Below are 20063 nucleotides of genomic sequence, written 5' to 3' on the forward strand. Positions count from 1 at the left end.
ATCAAATTACGCAGAAGCAAAGACAGACCATCCGCTAAGTGATGGCCACAATATGCATTTGCCTTTAAAACTTAAAGAGGGAGTTTAATTTATCGAGGGTGTCACATGGCAGGAGTGAGTAATTATTCCCAACACCCCTGGACCTCAGTGGTTAATGTATTCCAGGGCCCTAGGGGGAGCTGTCAGGAAGAGGACACCCTCCCTGCTGCTCTGATCGCTGGCCATGTTAGAATGGTGCCGGATTCAAGCTTCTCAATGCATAACCACAATTCACTCTCTGAGGGTATGCAATTGTGCTAAATCTCTTCCCTGGTTTTTCATTTCAGCATCTCTGCATCATTAGGGTGCAGATTTTGTTCTCGCTGAAGTTGCCCCTGCTTGAGAGGCACGACAATTCAATTGCTCGAAGGTTTTACACCCCACAATTATAAATAAACCGTTGTAAAAGTTCAAGTAGGGTTGTTCTTTCAGAAAGGGAAGCTGTAATAGATTTGCTGTTGGTTTTGAAGTCTGAGCCATAAAACGTGTGTGTGTGTGTGTGTGTGTGTGTGTGTGTGTGTGTGTGTGTGTGTGTGTGTGTGTGTGTTGTTTTGTTGACTTCCTGTCTGCTGTTCAGTGTGAGCTTCTGGTAACTAGTAATTTCTTGTCTGAGCAATTGTTGACAATAACTTATCAAGCAGGAGAACACAACCTTTCCCTTTTGAGATCGGCATAGTGTGGAGTGACGGTCAGTACCTGTGTCAAACTGTGCTTACCAACAGGTCTGCATTTCAGTTTAATGCTCAATAAAGAAGTTCAGTAATGCCTTTACCATGTTTACCAATTGTATATCATAATCATGCACTTTGCTATTGTTTAAAAATAGTTAAAAGTTGCTATAATGTGTATTTTGATATTGATGCTGTGTTAGCCAGAGATAAATCAACAATCAAATTGGTTTGGTTGCTGACACATTTAGCAAATGTCCGATGAACAGAGTGGATCATGTAGCTGCTTAAGATCGAGATATTCCCTCAGGAGTTTGTGGAGAGCACAGCTAAAGCGAAAATAAAAGAGAAAGTTAGACTGACATCCATCATGTGACCAGAAACACAATTTCAAATGAATGTTAATGTTGCTCTTTGTGATTTGCATGGCGCATCAACTAAAAAGTTGATAATAAATCAGTGGAGTGTTGATAGCTTGTTCCACTGCCTCATAGCAGCCAAAAAAGCAATTAGAAACTACAATATTACAAAGTATGTTGACACAGTATGCATTTTTTTAATGTTTATATTTATCTACAGTGTATCTGCAATGACATACATATAGATAGTGATATGGACCTGATTTCTTTTTACTCAAGTAAGTACATCAGGAAAAAGAAGAAAACAAAATGCTTTCCATGGCTTCACACAAATTTATACTGAAATTCATTGGAAAGGTTTTGTGATATCCTGCTCCCTGAAAAATGAAACCTCTTTTGTGAAGCTGACGCTAATATTGGTACAAAAGAAACCACACGCCAATCAAGATCCATCATGAGCTCTCGTCCTACTGCACAAGAGCTCCTTTTGAATCACACAGTAAAAATGAGGATTTGTTCATTAAGTTACTGAACGATCAGTAAAAATGAGGTTTTGTTCATTAAGTTACTGAACGATCAGTCGTCATGAGTTGACAGAGTTTAGGACATGTTGTCGGGGCATTTGTCTGGAAACACTGGAGCCGCTTTCACGGGGTTCAAGCAAAGTGTGACTTTAATTTCCAGACTTCACACTCACCATGAGTGTAGCTTGAAGACTAACAAGAGGCGTTTGCTCTTTTAAACAGCACTGATAATAACTGTGCCTTTTGCATTCATGAGAAATCTCCCATTATCTAGTGACTCGGTCTCACCCTGTGTCTCGGTGACTTACGCCTCCCTATAATTCCCATTACTGGGAACACTGTACCCTTATTAAAGGAAACAATAAGCCACTTGTCAGCACGGCAAGAACATATGAGGAAGCATCTGCCTGGACCAAAGGAACTCATGACTCGTGGTGAAACAGCTCTCTGCCTCCCTCCTTCTGTCAGCCTCACCCCTCCCCCTGTGTCAGTCCTCCCTGTGACCTCCAGGAGGGCGTGGTGGCAGAGTGGCAGCGATGGTGTGGCGGCAACTAAACAACAGAGTCAATCTGATCATCAGGGGATAAGTCAGAAATGTAATTTAGCTTCCTCCACAGGGGGCAGGATTTTCACATCCTGCAGTTTGGGGAGATGTGTGGGATGCACAGTTGGGAGTTAAGAGAGGGCTGGAAGGGGGACCAACCACTCTTTCTTGTCTTCCACCCCCAAATAGAAGCTCTGCTCCTGAGCCGTAAACCTGTCACAGAGATATGTCTCTGTCGATGATGGCATCCAAATTTTTTTTTTTTTCCCCAACCGCCCCTGTGCTGGGCTGTTATCTCCTTCCTCCCTGCTATGTCTCCCTGCTCTTTAAGACAAAGGGTAATAAAGCTATAAATTGTGTGGTCTGCGGAAGGTATGGACATTCTGTCTGGGAGACGCTGTAAGAACTGCCATAAAGCACCCTCAAAGTCATAGCTGAAGATTTACAGTTATTTAACATCCTCCTCTTCCCCTAAATCACAGTGATAAGAGAATTAAGTGATGGCTATAGGTTCTTTGTCCTTAGTCTATTGATTTTCTTCGCCCCTCAGAAGGATCCTGAACATTATAATTATTGAGCCCTGCAGTTTGATGCAGGTTTACAGAGTGGGAGAGGCGCCCTCAGTTCGATTCTAACACAGTTAAAACAAAAGGCACCCGTTTTTCAATTTGGTAATGGGCTTCCAATTATGCTTCATTTACCTTGTTTGGCCAGAAAATGGTTTATCCGAGGCCTCTGTACTATAAACAGCTTGTTTGTGCTGTGACAAAACCTCAGTAACAGCTCTATTTATCTTTATGGCAGAGCCCTGATTCTTCAGCCATTCTTCAGCCGTGTGAAGAGAAGGACTTTTTGTCACACATTTGTTTCATTAAGAGCATGTCTCCCGTTGTTAGTCATTTTCTCAATACAGTGATCTGTGACGTCTCGAAAGCATCTCTGTTAGATACAAATCCAGATCTACTGATATGTGCCACTGTTCATCCCCACATTATGAAAGCTTTAACATATTTTTAAACTGTTGGCCTGAGACAGAATGTAATCGTGTCCTTCTGCCTGTGTATGTGTGTGTTTGCTTTTCAAAAACTTTGTCGCCAAAAACATGGCCGTCATCCCCTGAGGTGTTGACTCTGTGGTTGTGAAAGCAAGTGTCATTTGCTCTCCCAGTAGACAAGCTCTCATCACCATGAACAAGCCTCTGAAACAGGAGGTCACCACATGTGCCTTCTAGATTGATCTTAGAGCAGAATTGGGCTGCTGAATTATGTCTCCTGGGCCCTATTCCTCGTATCTGGCTTATTGAGTTAGCTGGATAATTTTCAGGATAAGATGACGCACATCAGGCTTTTTGGTTCCACGAAGCAAGTTTGGATAAATCACCATAGCAACACATCCAAATCCTTTAACCTGCTCTAGCGCAGGCTTAGTGAAATTCACTGGATAAGGTGGCCACTCCCACCAGTCAAAAAAGGCAGCTCCCTTCCTCATCGATGAAGGAGCGATATTAATTCTATTAGTTTTATAGGGAGAGAGTTCTTCCAGATCGCCAGGATTCGTTCTCACATCATCATGACTTCCTATACGTGCGCAATCGATTCAGCCGAGACCTCTTCGAGCCGTACATTGAACACCACACGGCGCAGCCGAGCATCGACCGTCTCACATACTGTATGCAGACTGGATCACAGAGTGTCTCACAGAGTAGATCACAGCGTTGAGCTTTTTAGCAAGTGGTACATGTTTGTACAGTGTCAGCGATGTGGACAACATCGGGTAGGCCGCTGCAGGCTTTGCTGTTCGTAACGTTAATTTAGCGCTTAAGAAACTTATGGATATGTTAAAGCACTCATAATTATATGACAGTGTTATTAGTATACCATACACATAATTATTGTAGAAAATGATTAAGGTGGACTCATGATAAGAATACAGAGAATCACACACAATTTATTTTCACTGCGTCAATTGATTGAATTTCTGATTATGAATAATACATACATACTGATCCGCCCATACACATATTCAAACTCTTAGTTATATGGTAATCTACACATACATGTATATACACATATATAGTCCCAGTTGTGAGTCTATTCAAGGGGTTTGTTTGTGCAGTATGTGAGCATGTACTCTATGTGCATATGTATATTTGAACATGCTTGACATTAAGATGACATTTGGGTCATTTGGGAAACTGGATCTAGCCTCTATAAGAGACATTTTACTTTCAACATTTACTTAATTTTGTAAACTGTGATGTTAAAGGAAATCTAATATTACCTGCTGAACAGACTAACACATTCTCCACAGTAATTTGAGGTCAAGTCGACTTTGGCTTAGTAGGGAAACAAAGCAGAGAGACAGGTTTTATGTTTATTGTGATGGACGATGTTATTTAGCCCAAGCAATTTTATAGTGAAGTGAAAGCAGTAAATTGCTGCTTTTAAAGGTAAGATAGTGTTATGAGTTTAGTAAATAAAAAAAGATAATATGGTATGATGTTCAGAAAAAAATGTTTTCCCTAAAAATGTCAACTTCACTTAACCAAGATGCTATTATTTGCCACTTTAAGAGCATACCTTTGCAAATAAGAAATAAAGTCAAACACCTTTATTGTGTTCTTTCATTTTTAGATTTTGATTTGTTGTGTTTGACAGTTTGACAGCATTTGTACTGTAAATCATAGTTCAGTACAGAAATGTCACAGCAACACTGTCATAGTGCAGCCCTGCGTGTCATAGTCAGACCAGGTGCAACCTCCTGCTCTGAAAAGTAAAGACAATGCGGGAGTGCTTTAAACTGAGTTGTCCGTGTTGTCGTCTTACAACCTTGGCCAAAATGGTGAACTCAAGGCTTCTAAACTAGTCCCGCACACACCAGTGGGTGACGTCCCTGTGACTACGTCCACTTTTGATAATCTGTCTATGAGTCAGATTCTTACACCAAAACTCCACCCAAGAGGTTTAGTGCTATAACAATGCTGCTTCTGCCTTTTCATTCTTACAGATGACAGTTTGTATGATTACAAGAGGTCACTTGAAGAAAACATAAACACGGGCAGTTTTAGATGCTTGAAGAAGTGGTGAATAGTGTAGTTTTTCTGGTGAGGACAGTCTGAAACTAGCCAAAACACTGCCACAAGTATGTTCTATAATGCACACATGGATACACTCTCCCTTTCTTTTTCCCACACACACAGAAACGCAAACATACAAACACACCCACACTCACCGACACACACATTCACACGAGCCCCTCAGGCGCCACAGAGGGCCACAGCCCCACTTACCACTGCCTGACAGTTGGCTTCTTAACAAAGACGCGGGGAATATAATTAAATCAGTTACCTTTGATACCCAGCCAGCTTTGTAATTAATTAATTCACACAGGGTGTGCAGGAATTACATCCACCAAGAGACGAAGAAGAAAAAAAGTTGTTTTTGCATTCTTTGTGCACAAAACCCAACGCTGTGCCCTCCCTTTCTCTCTCCCGTGTCCACCTTGTTGCAGCAGTGTCCTCGGAGACGGGGAGTAAAGAAGTTAAGTGCTTCTCTAGTTGAAATAATGACCCTGTGCTGATGTTTAGGCCTCATCAGCCAGAGTGCCTGAGGCCAGATCAGTCTGAGGCAGGAGGACAGGCTTTGCTTACACATCCCTCTCATTTGGGTCTGACCTTTGCAGTGGCTGTGATGTGGGAAGGCGATTGCTGTCAACATCATCAGTGTCACGCGGCATCAGAAATAGCCTGTGTGTAGATCAGCTACCTTTGGAAGAGCAGGGCATAATGAACATTTAAAACAGATACAGGTTATGATTTAAAATCCTCATATCATGTCAAATGTTGCAAGTCCTTCCAGACAGCAAACCTTATGAATCAGACTTTGACACAAGCACTAGTGGCACTCTCTGCATGGTACTGCAATCAGTAAAATATATCCCTGTCATTAAATCATCATTAATACTATTATTATTTTTTTTCTACAATAGATTACCATTGTGTGCTCGTATTATTGTGTTTTGATGACGCAAATGGGGCTTTGTTGGTACGAATAAGTCAGCGTGCTTTGTGCTGTCTGTTAGTTGTTTGCCTTGGGTGTGTTTTTGCTGAAATTATTCTCACCTATTTGCTCTGGATCTGAGTCAGAGTACCTCTGTAGCAAGATGCTCAGGAGGCAGCCTGAAGCCAATTCTTCAGTGTCATCTTTTTTGCCTTTCCAAGAACATCAAGCATTTGAATCAATGAGCCTTCATCGACAATCTAATTTTTTACCCTTCCATATCGCTTAGCTATACTGCACTGCCAGTCAAGTAGAAAAAAAATACAGTGTTGTTTTCTTTTTCTTTTTTTCCATCTGGGTTAGTAAATTACTGCCACTACAAAGTTAAAAGCATCTGAAAACCACTTCTGTAAATTATTGACGATAAATTGTAATGAATCATACAGACCTGTGAGAAGTTTGATTTATAATTTGGTGGCTGACGGCAAGAGGATATATTGCCCCGAGAGCTGCTGGGAGGATTTGTTTGGCTCAATAGTCGCATTCATCATTCTTTGCTGAAGCCATTTTTTTATGTGTACCGCTATTATGTCTTGTACTGTTCTACATATAATAGGACCGTCAGCCTTTCAGTCCGCTAGTTTCTATAGTTTAGATTGGTGGTTCTCTCAGGGGACTTAATTTTCTTTTTTTAGATACATGGTGTGCCTAAAATGTGTGGCAAAGTCTGCCTTATTATATAATACATTTGTTTATCATCAACTGAAAATATACATCAATGCCTATCATCCGGGCCACTCACGAGCTTTGTCCAGAGTTTTATTTTCTTTATCAGCAAAATCTCTACAAACAGCCAAATATAAACAAAAATCAATCCTCTGATAACCTCAAGGAAAGGTTAGTAAGGTGTTTAATCAAACTACTCATGAATGAGAAATTTGAACACTATTTTTTAATCTCCTTTTCATATGTAAACTCTCTAATATTTGCTTCTTTTTTTAAATAATGGATTATTTTACCTCCCTGGGTCCAAAATAGTTTTTTTAAATCAACTCATAGACATCTGAAACATGACAAAGGACCCCAAGTACAGTTTTTTGGTTGGGAGCCACTGAATCCTTAACAATTCAATGCATTTTATCGTCCTATTTTCAACTGAATCATAGCATATAATCCTTTCATCTAAAAGTGTGATCTAAAAATTTACCAATATCTGTCAAAGAAATGTAGTGGAGCAAAAAGTACAATATTTCACTCTGAAATGTAGTGGAGTAGATGTCTTGAGTTGCATAAAATGGAAATGAAAACAACTACCTCAAAATTATACTCAAACAAAGCACTTGAGTAAATGTACGTAGTTACTTCTAAACTATGTATCACATGTAAGGATATATTTGGCATAGTTCCACAATTGATAAGCTACTTTAAACCTTCCCGCCAATTAGTAATTAATCTTTCCCATGAGATAGTACCATGCTAGCATGACAGCCAACAACCTGGAGATCTGTACACAATATGCTTTTAAAAACATATTATTGTTTAAGTTGGATTGCAGTTGAACTTTAATAGCTACATGTAAAAGTAAACGCTCCTCCATCCAAGCCTCCATTTCAAAATATTGCATTTATCAGATGGTTAAGAACTAGAGCTTTCATGTCCTGTGGCCATGAGCGGACCAAGCAAAGTCATGTGGTGACAGTATTTACATCCCTCTAAGATCTAAAGAGCATTTACCAAAACCATATGCTGCCTTCATAATGGTTAGTGATATTTGTGTGAACGCACCCAACAATTAACGAGGGAGAAATGGGGCTGGCGTTAACCTCCGGGTATCCCTCAGATGTCAACACCCCTCATCTGAGCCTCTTCTCTCCCTCTGCCTACCCTTCTCCCTGCTCCCTACATCCAACTCTCTCCATCCTCGCACCCCCCACCTCCATCCCTCTCCTTCCCTGTGCTTGGGGTCCAGTTGAAGTGATTTATCTCAGCGTGAGAAGACTTGTGATGACGCCGAGACAGGAGGCCCCGGGCCCTTGGCATTGAACGCTTCAATGGCGTTTGCATGAAGTTCACGGCCCCGGAGCCACGATAAATGTCAAGTGCAACAAACGTCCTGTAAATAAGATAGAGCTCTGCCAAAGCCGCAGTCTGCTTATTGACTACCAGAGCAGAAGGTGGTGTCCGTGTGTGCGAGAGTAAGCACATGTGTGTCAATGTATAAACCCAACCATATCCTCTCTCAAAATGAAAAGCAACAAATCTTGGATTTCATAGATACAGGCTATACTGTATTATTGGTTACGAGCTTTCCTCTGCAGGATTTTATTCGACAGCTACGTAAAAGTGAGGAAATGTTGAAGGTGAAGACCATTATAGATATGTCATTACACGTGTGTTTTGCACATTTGTCCACACAAAATATGGCTTGCTTCAATATACAGACGCAGGATGGCGATTTATTTTGTATCACATAGGGCAAAAAACTGCTGAAAGACATGTTTTCTCCTCTATTTGTCAGGGATAGCTAGTCGCTACTTCAAATCTTAATGTTCTACCTTTCACTTGATATGTAAAAACTATATATTTTTTAAAGAAACAACTCCAATTTGTGGTCATGCTCAGTGCTGCAACCTGAGGGATCCCAGTTGGATTAAATGTAAAATGAGATCGTTATAAAAATGATTTCCTCTGAACTCACCCAGTCATGCATTAAGATTACAACAGCATAGTGTTGCAAATGAAGAAGCATCTGAGCTGTGCTATTTGTTGAACTATGGCATGAGAAATCCAGTCCAGAACATAGTGTACATACAGTAGGAGCAGCATCGGCCTCAGTATAGTTTAGGACACACATACTTGGGCCACATGCTCATCCTCTATACCAGCACTTGTGGCCTGAGGCCAACAGACACATGTTGTTTCTATAACACACACCATGGCTGTTTCTTTATTAAATAATGTCTGTCCACACTTATGTGTCTGTGTGTGAGAGTGTATGTGTGTATGGTAAGTATACCTTCATTGATAAAAGCATAGCATGAAAAAAAATTAAGAAGAAAAGACACCTCCCCTGTTTCTTTTTCATTTTCTCTTTTCTTTTTAACTCAGATGACAAGGTGCCTTTATTTAATTCTGAAATGACATGTGAGGAGTTGGCGAAGTCATCATGGGACTCATGTATATACTTCAAAGTATCATTTTATTTGATCAACCTCTCCTACTTCAGGAATTTCCCTGTTGGTTGAAAATAAGTAGCAAAGCAGGAACAGGGCTCCACCTTATTAGAGTTATCTGGGGAAGTACGGTCCTGCATATATCTCCTCCGCCGGTGTCGTCCCCAGTTGATAAACTGCATTTCCTGTCAGTGGAGGACACTGAAGGTTACAGCTGAGATTAAAAAGAACAAAACAACCTTCCAACTGGAATGGTGACACATTCTACCTACTGGAGCGTTTCAGTTCATTCTGATAATTCAGAAGTGCTGAACCCTTCATGAATCCTCCAGAGGTCCCTAAATATGGATGTAATGACAGCTTTTAACATATTTGAGACTTTCTTCTGTACATGAGTGAGAGCATCCAAGCATGGGGACATGTGCTCACACACTTAGATCTGACATAAAACATGCAGCAATATGCAAACATTTGCCTACATGCACTCAACTGATTAAACAGGCGCATAAATTATTGTACCCTGTCATTTTTTTTTTAATATAAAGGCACTGGGTTGTTCCTCCCTCTATTGAAGTGACTCACAAACATCCCCAGCAGCACTCATTGCTTCAGCACAGGGAGCATGGCCTGCTGTATATCCAACCCTCAGCAGTGACCATAAGCTGCGTTTGTTCACCAGCTCCAGACACACTGAGGCAATTTATGAGCCTCTGGCTGCAGGCTGATTAGAGCAGTGCTTGTAAAATGTATTTTGGCATGTATGCAGGGCTTTACTGGAGCTCCCTCTGTCACACATCACCCATTCATCAGTATGAAAACGAGAGAGGTGAAACAAGAGCTGCAGAGGGTGGTGGTGTCAGTGTGGAGGGAGGGCATTGTTTAATCCTCAAAAGCCTCCATTTTGGAAATGCTTTCTCTCAGACTGTCAGCACCTCAGATGAATTTTGAATAATAATTTTCTATTAACTTCACTGTCCTTCTTGTTCAGTTGCAAATAATGTGTGTATATGTTTTATAGCCATCCACAATATCAAGGTTTGCCACTCTCAATAAATCCTCTCTTTAAAATCACATCTCTTCCTCTCCCACAACAAATACTCTGCAGTTCTTGATTTTCTTTTCAACCAGAGCGCACAACATCTGCAGCCATTTCCTGGCCTCTATAGGAAAAACATGTCTAAGCTTTACAGGAAGTATCCATGAGCTCTGCTGTCACCCAACTTGCAGCATGATTTGTGACAGCACCGTCTGACCAGAACAATTGCATTAACAAGTGTCGGAAGGCCCTGCCTGTCAGGCTCCGCTGATACCATGTGAGATCTTTATTAAATTACAATTACAAGACGGCAAATCCTCTCTTTGTTCCACCTTATGAACTGCGCTTGGACACGTGCCACTGCCACATGAGCCCAGGGTGAGTCATTTCTCAGGAGCGGGTCTTCACCCTTCTTCCGTAGTATCAAACCTGCTGGGAGGACAAGTACACGCTGTGTCGAAGACAATTTGATTAGTAAGTGAAGCAAATTAATTTTCTCAGACTAAACCATATTTCTGTGATGCCTTTTGTCTTGTAAGCTACTCATTTTCACGGATAGTTTAACTTTTGGCCACGTTCACTGGTTAGTTAGGTAAATGCCAATGCTACAAGGCACAGCAGACGTTCTGACTTATTATAGCAAGAAAAACACCGGTGTAATTAGAAACATTAATGATGGCTGCATTCTATTCAGGTGAGGTAGTTCCAGAGTCCTGGTATTGTACAAGCTGGCTCACTAGGACACTTGATGGAACCAAGGTGTCATTAATGTTATTAGTAACACCTTTGCTTTTCCTGCTGACAAGTCCAAGTGTCTCCTGTAAAAAATGTTTATTTTACAAGGCTACCAGCATGTGTCTATGCCTGGTCTTTCTAAAGAGTAAAATTGTGCATATTGCACAGACATAGGGAGGACAAATAAACCCGTGTTGTGATGAAAACCAATTAAATGTGGGCAAAATCCAGCCCTCACGATCTCCTGCTGATTAAATTATTGAACATAAGTGAACATAGGTGGTATCTGGCTGCCTTTAGGCCAGTTGCTTAAAGCTAGCTAGCAACTTATCATATTTAGGCCTTTGAAACCAAAATATGGAATTACACATTCTGCAAGGAAATCGTTATATGAATAATGCAACATTTTACCTGTAGTCTATAGTGTTATTTGTTTTGTTAAATTGGGGTGTGTGTAGCAGGAGATTGGTGTGTCACTGACATACCACTCGAGGGGGCTTGACCATGTGCTTAATTAATGCCCCTTAATGCCCCTTAAACATAAACTGGCCAGTGACCAGCTCTGCTCCACAGACTCTCGTGCAATAGTTTCAGATTTTTGTTATGTTCGGGCTGATTTGGTTGATTTAAAGCTAATCGTTACACATTGTGTAGTAGTGATACTCGTTACACTGAGAGGTTTGACTGAGATCTGCATTTCTAGAATGTTATGTTTTAAAACAGTGACTAAAGACATACCCGGCTTTACAAGAACAGTGGTGTTTCTTTATTTCATATTCTTCTGTCTCGATCACCAGGTGATGGGGTGGTTCACTTTTACACGGTGATCTATTCAATTCAATGCAGTTTATTTTGTATAGCCCAAAATCAAAAATACAATTTTGCCTCGGAGGGCTTTACAATCTGTACACATACGACATCCCTGTCCCAGGGCCTCACATCGGATCAGAAAAAATAAAGATAGTAAAAACCCTTTCACAGGGAAAAAAAGGGAAGAAACCTTCAGGAGAGCAACAGAGGAGGATCCCTCTCCCCGGATGGACAGAAGCAAAAGATGTCATGTGTACAGAATGAATAACGTAACAGAGTTACAGCACATTCAATGAATATGACATACATTATTCATATAATGAGTAGCAGGCATGGACCATGATCCAGATAACCACGTTCCATGTCAGCAGAAGGAGGTAGAGAGGAGGGGCATCAGCAGGGCTGCCATGGCAGGAGGCAGGACCGGCTCCAGACACAGCCACGATCCATGGAAACTTGAGGAGAACAGGCACAGAGGCTCCCGGAAAAAAGAGCAGAGAAAGAACAGGAGAAGAGGAGAGAGGAGAGAAAGAACAGGAGAAGAGGAGAGAGGAGAGAAAGAAGAGGAGAAGATGAAAGAGGAGATCAGTGTATCCTAAGATGTCCCCCAGCAGTCTAGGCCTACAGCAGCATATCTAGGGGCTGGACCGGGGCAAACCTGAGTCAGCCCTAACTACAAGCGCTATCAAAAAGGAAAGTCTTAAGTCTACTCTTAAATGAGGTGACCGTGTCTGCCCCCTGGACTGAAAGTGGAAGCTGGTTCCACAGAAGAGGAGCTTAATAACTGAAGGCTCTGGCCCTCATCCTACTTTTTAAGACTCTAGGAACCACAAGTAACCCCGCACTCTCTGAGCGCAGCTCTCTAGTGTGGTAATATGGCACTTTAAGCTCCTTAATATATAATGGTGCATCACCAGTTAACGCTTTGTAGGTAAGGAGAAGGATTTTAAATATGATTCTTGATCTTACAGGAAGCCTGTTGAGACCAGCTAATACAGGAGTAACGTGATCTCTCTTCCGCATCCTCGTTAGTACACAAGCTGCAGCATTCTGGATCAACTGGAGAGACCAAGAGACTTACTGAAGCAGCCTGATAAAAAGGAGTTACAGTAATCTAGTCTTGAAGTAACAAATGTGTGGATCAACATTTCTGCATCGCTTCGAGACAGGATGTACGTAGGTGAAAAAAGACAGTCCTTGAGATTTGTTTTATGTGGGATCCAAAGGACAGGTCCTGGTCAAAAATAACTCTGAGATTCCTTACGGTGGTGGTGGATGCCAGCGCAATGCCATTCAGAGAAACCATGTCATCAGATAATTGATTTCTAAGGTGTTCTGGGCCAAGTAAAATAACTTCTGTCTTGTCCCAGTTCAGCAGCAGGAAGTTGCAGGTCATCCAGGTTTTTTTGTCTTTAAGACACACTTGAAGTTTAGCAACCTGGTGGATTTCATCTGGCTTGATATAGTTGAGTATCATCGGCATTTTCTGATAGTATTGCCTAAAGGAAGCATATATAAGGTGAATAAAATTGGTCCAAGCACAGTCCAAGCTAATCTGTCACGCTTTAGCTTAAATCTTTATCTTTTTAACCTGTTTTTGCTGCTGAATCAGTTTGATATTCTGGATACATCCTTACAAGTTTGATTCTCTCTGAAATTACTTTTGTGCTTTTAAAATATATATATAATATGTATTCAGTGAGTGCCATTAGTGCGATTGTGGCCTCTATGACAGCTTCACAGACTACCAACGGGGGCAGGGCTTACCAAAGGGTAATTTAGCCACTGATGCAACACATCTGTAAGGCAAACAAGACACACTCAAACAAGAACATCCTCATTACAAATTTCAAGCAAAGGCCAAACCTCTTGGGTTGTGGGGATGTTAAATATAAGGTAGTGCATGTTTTAAAATGTCTCACAGTAGCGTAATGTCTTGACGCATAACAGAAGTGTAAATGTGTTTTACTTTGTTGGCTAAATTTCCCCTTGCAGGATTAATAAAGTAAATATCTATTAAAATAAGCTATCCTTGTAATAGCTAGCTTAGAGTTTCAATATTCCTGGCATATTAACATTGCTTATATTTCCTAAATATAATTCTGAATAGCTGTTTTTTTCACACAAATTTATACAGAATTTAAAAAACTTCATTAACAAATTCTCTCACTAGTCTGGTCTCTTAAAAAGGATGTTCCCATACAACAAAACTACAGAGAAACATATTTGAGAACGCAGACACACATGTAACAGCTAGACTTTGAAATGTTCATCAACAATAGTGTAAGGCAAGTTCACCAGGAAGCAAATAAACAATTACTCTGACCAAACCACCTTAGTGCATTAGCGTTATTTATGACCGTAGTGTAAATATAAATTGAGGTGAATAGGAAATGAAGCCCTCTCTAGGGTGTCCTTCTAGTCATGCTGGCAAGCAGTAATTCTCGGATGCTGAAAACAATACAGTCTGCATATGATAATGCGTCGGGTGGATAAAATATGCCTTACACTCGGCATGTGTGTGGGCTGAGGCAATCACATATGCAGAGAAGCAGAAAGCGCTCCGGAAGGATCAATAAAGTGCATAGGATTTGGGATTTATGATGACGTCGTATCGATCAATTAGGAGCTGACTGTTTAAAGCACTCAGAGGTGCCAATGGGTATTATAACTATATCAAGGCTTAGACAGAATTACTGTAGAACAGAAGATAAACTACAGTATTTCACTTTGACAATTACTGTCGCACCTTTTCAGAGGCTGATTAGTGTAGACAAAGACAAAGTGAGTGTGATGCAGCACAGTCTGCTGATGGAGAAAGTCGCTTTGTTTTCAGAAAATTAGATTTCATGTAGCTTAGTCAAATTTGTTCTAATGTTATTATCGCATAAAAGCGGGAACAAATAAATCTGTCTCGATTTGGTACTCATGTATGTCAAGTTTGTAATAATAGGCCTATGTTGCGTAATATGCCTACCTCGCTTTCTGCTCTGTGGTGCTTTGTACATTCCCACTCATCTTCAAGAACATACCTACACATGTCTGAGAGAAGGCCAGAATGAGATAGACAAAGATAAAAACCCTCCTCCTGTGACTTCTCAGGGGGAATGGAGTCATTTAGTAGATTTCTCTCCATGCGGCCATCACTCAAACCGAGCTGCTTTCACCATACCGCTGATAATCATACATATTCTATGCGCCCGAGCGCCATAAATCTCTGTCCCTCTTTCATCCCTCCGTCATTCATCAATCACGCAGGGAGCAGGATGAAACACCGCCTGCTCGAAAATATATCATATTAGTACCTGGGATGTTTACCAAGATAATGTGAGACAACAGCCGAGGGTGAAATATAGCACCACTGCATTCCTTAAATTAAAACCACTCCTCCTCCCCTTCAGACCACCCTCTGCTATGGGAGACTGTGCCCATGTGTCCTTCCCCTTCTCTCACCTTGATACATAACTAACTTTTGAGACAAGATACTTAAACCTAAAACAGAATTGTCTACTGTTGTGTATGGTTCCACACAGGTGCACATTATGCAACTGATGTGATGTGTTGAGTGTGCAGTGATATATTGCCAACAAGTTTTCAAAACCTGTACAGTATATAAAGATGAGATGAGATGAAATCAAACCTCTAAATCTAGAGACCATTAGATGTGTACTTAAAGCAACAGTAACTATGTTGGTGGTAGATGCATGACAGTGTTTGAAGCTTTCAAACACTTCTGTCCTCAAAGCACAGCAGTCAACATCTCAAAATGTGTTTCGCTCCATGCCATACACAAACTCAAGAGAATGATGGGCTACAATAAAGTAATTATAAAGTAATTTCTTCAATCTACAGTAAAGTCAGTTTTTTATCAGTGTTTCCCAGTGGCCACTTGGGTATTGCAACACTTGAAAGGTGTCGACATGACACCTTGATGACACACAAAGACAAATACTTTTTGGATATGATAATGACATCAACTTGCATAAAGATGCCACTGTTCAATCATTGTATTGTGTTGATCTGGTAAGAATATAGTGCTTACTTTGAATATGCTCACATGACAAGAAGCGACATTACGGGAAAGGAAAACCTGCCCTTAAATTTCTTTACTGAGTTGGCTATGGATGCCTTAATGAGTATTTGTATATCGGTACATATGGGCCCTGTGAGTAGTCAGTTAATCTGATATATAACGAAGTGAAAATGTAGTTTCAATGGAAGTAGACTGTCAGGGCACCATGTTCGCAGTAGTTTTCTATCGACTTCAGTTGACAAATAAGTCAATAAAACTTACATTACTCTGTATCTTCTCTCACATTAACAACACTATTACTATTGGATTTCCATTGGCATATGCTGATGGCATGTATCATTCTGAAAATCATTAGCGACAATTACCTCTGGCCAATTTCTTATATATTATTCATCAATAGGGAAAATGAAGAAAATATCAGCACTTGCAAATCAGTGCAAATTTAAAACGTATAAGCCACATGTTTACCAAAATGTCAACGTATGTGTTAACAATGTATTCATGATTTCTGTATGCAAATATAAAATACATTACAGTCCTTCATTTCACTGGGTCTTTTGATTTTTTTTTTGTAATACTGTAGTCTTTAGATCCTTAGGTTTTAGGTTTGTCTGCACTAAAGCTATCCCCTAGGACAGTAAGCTACAGGCTGTGTATAATACTGAAGGTTTCTCCCCTCTCTAGTATATCCCCTCTTAGATTAGAAATGTAATTTGGGGAGATGAATGCATTCTATTCCAGTTTGCTGTGATCAGGAGTACTGCTGTTCGGAAAACAGCATTGCTTCCCGATTATTGAATTTTTATGGCCAGGTAATTAATTGCAGATTCCCTGTTTTGTTCTATTTCTTCCTCTCTGACATTTTAATTTCGACAAAAAGCCACGGTCTCCACACGGCCCTTCTCTGGAGATCCTAATGGCCTATAAAACATGATGACTTATAGATATGGCAGAGAGTTCACTTTGCCAATGATTGTTTGAAACCTTGCTGATCACACAGAATTTAGTCCCCCTCATGCTTCCTCCCTCCCGCCATCTCATCCCTGCCTTTCCTTCCCAACCTGCTGAATTCATTTCTTGTCAATTAAACTGCAGCTACAGTGTCCCATCTGAAGAATAGAAATCTATCAATGTGTCATTGACCGAGAATTCATTATTGGATGCGGCCTGGTAACTTTTCAAAAGCAGCGTTCAGCCCATTATTCCTCAAAGACGATTGTCATTACTTGACCAGGCAGGCGAGTGTCCTTGGCTTGCATGCAAGCACTGCATTTAAGGGCAAGGGGGAATCAATCGTAGCGGAGGTTGACAGACGCCATATCTCAAGGTAGACAGGTTTGAATGCTTATATCAAATCAGAATCCTTTGCTGGCACAGGGAACATTAGTTACCCTGGTGTCAGGAGCACATGTAGGCCACAGCCAGCGATCCAGGAAGAAAGAGAGGGAAGGCGGTTTGTTATTTTATGCAGGACTGCTAAAATGTTTCGAGATATTGATGAGCTCCTATAAAACATAATTCTCATCTTTGCATAATAAATGCATATTCAATGCCTTAGCTTTTGCCATGTTCCTTTTATTCTTAAATAAAAAAGATGTGGTTTCATTTGTATTTATTTTACATGTAGTGGCTAAAACTGGCTTGCAAATTAGAAAATCTTCAATGATAAATTGTTAAAATGCTGCATGTGATAATGCCAATTCAGCAAGATTATGCTGAGACTAAGGTTTATTACATTGGCACTGAACAGACTGTATTAGCATTTAACAATAGACTCCCTATAGTAAAATACAAAAGAAAGGTTGATATGAAAACCCTAGTTTTTGGCCAACCACCAACCTTGCTTGTGTCCCCCGCTACTCTAACATAATGTCCACAGAATATCTATCCACATGTGTTTATTTATCATCCCTCCTTAGCTTATTTCTTCTTTTCTGCTGTCCCCTTGTCATGGTGCTTTTTTTTCTGCTGTGTAAGCATAAGTCCGCTCCGCATATCACTCCTGAAGCATACCCCCTCCTAACCTTCAAGAGTTCTCCCTGCACACTCTCCACGGCTTTGTAATGGCTGATGCAGTTACCATATTTCAGCCCTAATTGGGTCGAAGCTACAGAGCCAATTTGGGAGGGCAGTTCGGAAGAGAGTTCCTCTGCGACATTGTTAGGCGTTGAGTCCTCTTTGTTGCCAGGTGTGGATTGTAATTGCCACTGAATGAAAAGAGCACCTCAGAAGTGGAGGGCCATTGTGGTTTCATTGGGGTATGTGGGTGCGTTTTCCACAACAGTGTTTTCCTCTGTTTTTGCTCAATATGTCAATACAGACAAGATGAGATTGGGGGACTTGTCTTGTTTACATCTTTTAGGTTTCTACTGTTACCTTGGGAGAACAGCGGTTTGTTCTATGCAACCAAGTTGTGCACTCATCAAAATTATATATTATGCACCAAGCACCCACTGTATTTCATTTTCTGCCTTCATCCTATTTTCTTGTGTAGCAAATGTGCAATCTCGTCAAAGAAGCATTGCTCAGAGACGAAGATGCGTCTCACTGTCTGACCTTAGCTGCCGCTTCTTAAAGCAAGGATCTATGGCAGCCATTTTCTCTCTAGCCGGTCATGAAGAAGCAAGAGATGTAAATGTCAGCCTGTGTCTCCTTAACACTCAATAAAGGGCTGGGATTGGGCCCTCCACTCTGCCAGTCGATTGGCCATCTAATGAGGAGAGGCCTTACCATAACTCTACAAGATTCACCACTGTGTATGTTTCACCAGAGGCCCTAGCACAGTAATAATTCCAAGTGGATAAATGTTTTCCCGATAACAAGCTGAAATAACCTGTCGGGTTGAAGTTGATTTAGAAAAGAAGAATCACACAATTAGTGATCAGTGCAGATTTATCCTGGTAGCAAGAGACAGAAGGCTTAGTTCTGTTCTCAGTCTGGAAAATATCAAGGCTACCTCGCCCAGATGTGCTCTTTCTTCTGTTTTTCCTGCGTGTCATCAGTCACTGACTTTACCTTTTGTAGCAGACCTCCGTGTTTTTACCTCTAAATGCCCCCTCACACTGGCATTTAGCTTGTTAATGTAATTGAAGTCACTCTGAGGGAAGATGTTATGGATGATGCTCATGCAATGAGACAATGCTCCCTAATCTCAGTTTATCTAGAGGCTACTTCCCATCTTGCAAAACAGAGGTAACACGGAAATCCATTTAGATTTGTTGAAAAGATAATAATAATAAAGAAGGTTTTAAATTAAAGACATCAGTTACTTCAAATCATGTTAATGGCTCAATCTACCACCACTTTTAACTGCATTGATTATTCAAAAGCAGAGAAAATGGTCTTTTATAGGAGACTATTTGAAATTTTGATTTCGTTTGTTAATTGGCACTTTCTCTGCAATAATTTTCAAATAAAGGGCTTATTTAAATATCCTAAAAAGATAGCGATTACATTGTGTCAGACCATTACGCCTTTCCACACCTTATAATGTTACAAGGCACTCTAAAGTTGATTAATCACAACCAATTTCGTCATAAAGAGGTAGGACTACTGTAGCTATTGTAATTAACCTTTAAGTGTGATGGACTTTACCGTATATTGCCCATTTCTATTACTGACCCACATATATCACACCAGAATACGGAGCCGGTCCGTGCATTCGAGGCCTCCCAGGAGCCTCAGCATACACTCTGTATGCGATGACATCATATCCCCACGGGAGTGTGAATTATCTTGTTTTTGCCAGATCTTTCATATGTATTTTCTCTGCTGTTCCTCCACAAATGTATCATTTAAACCATTAGCAGCACCTAGCTCTTTCATTAGAATGAACTATATCATCCCCTCCCAAAGGCCCCCGCAAGCCACCGGACTGTGAGAATACATTTCACTGAGAAGGAATATTGAAGGCGGCAACATGCCTAGGTAAAGTATTACTTAATTTATACTGCTAATGTATAACATTGATTCTCTGTAGGGAAAATAAAGGACAACATATTTTCAGAGCCCACATCATTAAGGTTTAATAATTTAGACCCAGTTAGCGTGATAATAAATATACTGAGGGAACTTAAGTGAGGGTTTTGGTGATGAATGCAATTAGAAAACGTTGCACTTACATAGAAGAGTAATATGAATGGGG

Source organism: Taurulus bubalis (genome assembly GCF_910589615.1).
Source record: "Taurulus bubalis genome assembly, chromosome: 14".
Taxonomy (NCBI): domain Eukaryota; kingdom Metazoa; phylum Chordata; class Actinopteri; order Perciformes; family Cottidae; genus Taurulus; species Taurulus bubalis.